The sequence below is a fragment of the Aethina tumida genome, chromosome 3 (genome assembly GCF_024364675.1).
Source record: "Aethina tumida isolate Nest 87 chromosome 3, icAetTumi1.1, whole genome shotgun sequence".
NCBI classification, from domain to species: domain Eukaryota; kingdom Metazoa; phylum Arthropoda; class Insecta; order Coleoptera; family Nitidulidae; genus Aethina; species Aethina tumida.
In genome coordinates, this window is record NC_065437.1 from 14,291,201 (window position 1) to 14,295,360 (window position 4,160).

General features: G+C 30.4%; 1 non-coding gene across 1 annotated transcript; it reads right to left on the minus strand.

Annotated features, from left to right (window-relative positions):
* Positions 1 to 2,946: 2,946 nt before the first annotated feature.
* On the minus strand, positions 2,947 to 3,018 carry Trnaa-cgc (transfer RNA alanine (anticodon CGC)). The gene has a single exon. It is a non-coding gene; the product is annotated as a tRNA-Ala (tRNA).
* Positions 3,019 to 4,160: the final 1,142 nt, after the last annotated feature.

Here is a 4,160-nt window from a genome sequence, read left to right on the forward strand (position 1 = left end):
TATTATATTATACTATTTTTTAATAACTTAATTTAAGTTTAATGTTTTCAAATTGAGAAGAAAGTTTCTTGTTGGATTATTTTTTTTAGATAACCTAAAACAATCTAGCTTGAGCCACAGAAGATACAATCTCAAGAAGAATAATGGCGAATGCGCCAGTAATATTTCTGAACATTCTCCCCATATTACAATATGGTACACCAAATCTAATATTTTACGCCATCGAAAAACAATAAAAAACATATTCCACCCAAAGACGTGAATAATTCATATTCAGCAGACCCTACCGCGTGAAGTTCTCAAGACTTGCTCGCCCTTATCGCATTTCTTTCCGAACTATTCAAACTTGGCGCTACGGTCCTGCCGAAACTTCCCCTTCAACTCTTCCGACTCTTCTGCGACCCCCACCACTATCACCATCTCGTTTCGGTTCACAATTTCTGCGATAGTTGTCTCTGTCGCTGGGAATCGGTCCCCACTTGTTGTCGGCGAGGGAACGAAGGTTCTTCGTCCCTTCGCCGAAAGGAATCAATACGGCAGTCGGCAGTTTCCGGCGACGTTCGGCTGATAATATCGCAGGATCAGGAGTTCAGGACGATTGTGAAGCATGACGAGTGTCAACCCTTATGGTTAATCTCCAACGCACACTAATCTGAAGTGGCGATTTTGATTTTTACATCTGTCGTAAACGTTTATGATTTAACACAATAATGTTTTATTCCTTTTAATCCTAAATTTGATATATTAAAAGATAAATAATATACTTATATTATTTGATTTATAATTTATGTCATGCATAATTGATAAATTATAATAATTATCAACATATGTATTTTAAGACTAATAAAAAATTATAAACACTGGTGCTCATTTAATTATTAACTTGTTTTAATAAAATTTATTTTATAAGATTAAAAATATATTTTACGAGTTTTGAAGCATGGTGCGGTCCGCAAATCAAACTAATCAACACAAACTCGTATACGGCGAGAACACGGTTAATTTTCCAGAAGGCCTTTTGTCATAGATGATGAAATATTTTGACGTTGATCGTAAATCTTCGCGGAATATTAATTTTGCACATTAAAATACGTCGCTGATAACGAAAGGAAAAATACATTTAACAACGTTCTTGATTACAGAATTTTTTTATAAATCTGAAATATTTTCTTAACAGCTATAATTTAATAAATATTTATAAGAAAATATGTTTTTAAATAATTGCGGATGAAAATATGTAAAACAGATTAAAATTATTTTAAGTAATAAAATAAATTTGTATTAAGCTTATAAATTTTTCTTTTTTTTAATAAAAAAGCAAGATTGTAATAAATTTAAAAGTTTTATAAAGATAAGTACTAATATGTGAAAGTACTTTTTTTAAATTATTAAATACATTACCGAAAAAATTAATTCAAGTTTTTGATTTTCATTCATGATTCATTTCACGAGAAAAAAGTTCTTGGTACTGAAGAAATGATCAACCTTCTGAATAAATAGTTTTTGATGTAGAAAAATTGGATAATACAAAAAATAAATAATAAATTCACGTAGAAATATTAAGATTATATGTTTGATGAGGTAAATCCCAATTAACATTTTGAAGCTTCGTTTGAGTCTTCAATGTATTATTATACATATGCAGAGTACATTTTCTATTGATAAAAGAGATCGTATTTGAGTAATTTTTTTTTTTTGAACTTGGATAATTGACGACCAATTAATAAAAATAATTTGTAGGATTAGGAATTAGGACTGACAAAATAAGTGGTGTAAAAGTACGAATCTCGAATTATTTAATACATTAGTTACCTAAAAAATAATTTAACTTTCTTTAAAATAACTTTTAATCAACAAAATATTTATTATATTTAATAGGTATTTTTACAAATAATTTCATTCCATGAGAAAAAAGTCTGGGTCCTTGGAACTGAAGAAAAAATTAATCTCTGTCTTTTTGTATAAGTTTAGATGTCAAAAATAAAACATAAAAAAAAAATATTTCGATTATATGGTGAATTGAACTGTCAAAATAAATAGTGTGAAAGTACTTTTTTCAAATTATTAAATACATTAATTACCAAAAATAACAATTTCAAATTTTAAATTGAACATAAGTTTCCTTAAATTAACATTTATTCCACAAAATAGTCTTTACAATTAATAATTTTTTTCCTACAAAGATATTTATTACATAGTCCTGAATTAAATAGTTTTTACGTACAAAATTGGACAATGCCAAAAATAAATAATGGGCACATGGAGAAATATTTGGATTACATCGCGAAGGAAAAAATATCTCAATTAATTGAATTGGATTAGAATACGTTTAATATTCATAAAACATCCTTAAGAAAGTATGTATTTCATAAACTTGGGTAATTTACATCCAGTAGACTGTAACATTGATAGTTTGTCCTATTGATAGGTATTCAGTATGTGAAATTCCACGCGCTGTAAACTATACATTACAGTACAGTACAACTCAGTCGATAAAAGGCTCGTTCGCATTGTGGGCAAGAAGAGAATTGGCTGGCTATTGTCAAACGCTTAATTTTATAATCCTCACTTAATCTTTGCATAAAGTCTATTTCTAATGGTTGATTCATCGCATTTTAATGATTCCATTTTCATACATGTTGCACGAGGATTTTCGTTGGAATAAGTTTCAGGACTACCTAGACGTTGTTTATCTTCAAGGCATTTTTAACGAGACTAACCCAAAATGACTACATCACTTAGAACATCTTCATGAGAACACATCGTATCTATGACGTGCTGCTTTAGTTGCTGTAAGCTAAATTTTTAATTCATAAACCATAATTTTTTAGAATTTGAATACATTTTATTTCCCAAAAAGTATATTAAATACAATTTAAGAAAAATAATAGTGAAAAAACCATCCCCTTTAGTTTTTATTTAGTAAAAAAAAGTAAAAAAGTAACTTGGAGGAGCTGGGATTTGAACCCAGGACTTTCAGCATGCGAAGCAGACACTCTACCACTGAGTTACACCCCCGATGTTAATATTTTTATTTTAAAGACAACATAAACAAATTATGTACATTACCATAAATTGAGATTGAACGAAATTACATATTTTAAAAATTAATTTTAAAAGATTACTTTTTAAATACACGTTGTTTATCTAGTTATGTAAAAATTATTAATTTGTTAATTATAATTTAATTAATTAGTTAATTTAGTAATAAATTTGTTACAAATAACTATTTTGTGTATACAGGGTGTTGATAAAATAAAAATTAAATAAACCACGTCTGTAACACAATAACGACGATAATATATTTTAGATACATTTTATTATTATTTTTTATTTTGTTGCTAATCTTGTCAAATTTTTCATTAGATTACAAAACATGTAATTTTTTGTTCTTTCAGTTGTATTTTGTTTAATTATTTATACTGTTGAAATACAATTATTACCTGTTATACAGTTCAAAACAAAATAAAGTGAACGCGTCAAGTGATGATTTATTCCGAGTGAAAATCAGATTTAGCATCCCGACCAATTCCGCCCCGCAACCTCGAAAATTACAACAAGATCGTCCTCCCCAAAGCTATAGCTAGCTATCCATCCCCGCATTCTCCTTACGTTCGGTGCACGTAGACCGTATAAACCCCGACCAGGACCGTCTCATCTCCATTATCGCGTAGTGACTAAGTGGAAAAACGTACCCTCGGTATAATTTCGCGTGCGTATCCATGATTACTCCGTTGATGGAGTGGGAGCACATTCTCCCCCGTTTTCTCCGCAACCGCCGTCACTCCGCTGCCGCTTAGGGGAAAACGAAAACATAAATCGAGTGTAATAAAGGACGAGTATGGTTTTTAATGTCCTAAATCTTCACTTGCCCTTCGATATTTTACTACTAAATCGCGGCAGGGCGCGGGAAGCTTGCGGATAGAAGGGTCCTTGTCTCCCAAGGTGGATCCACCCAATAGATAAGTTCGTTAAATCTGCATCTTACCAATATAAATATGAAGTTATTTAGTACAGTTTAAAAGTAAAAAAGAGATTATTAAAGCCTGTCAATTTTCCAAATGAACGTTGGTGGTGCGAACCGAAACACTTAAAAGTAATTCTGGGCCGCGTCGCAAATTGCATGCCTTTCCTCTCTTGCACTTGACATAAAATTAATT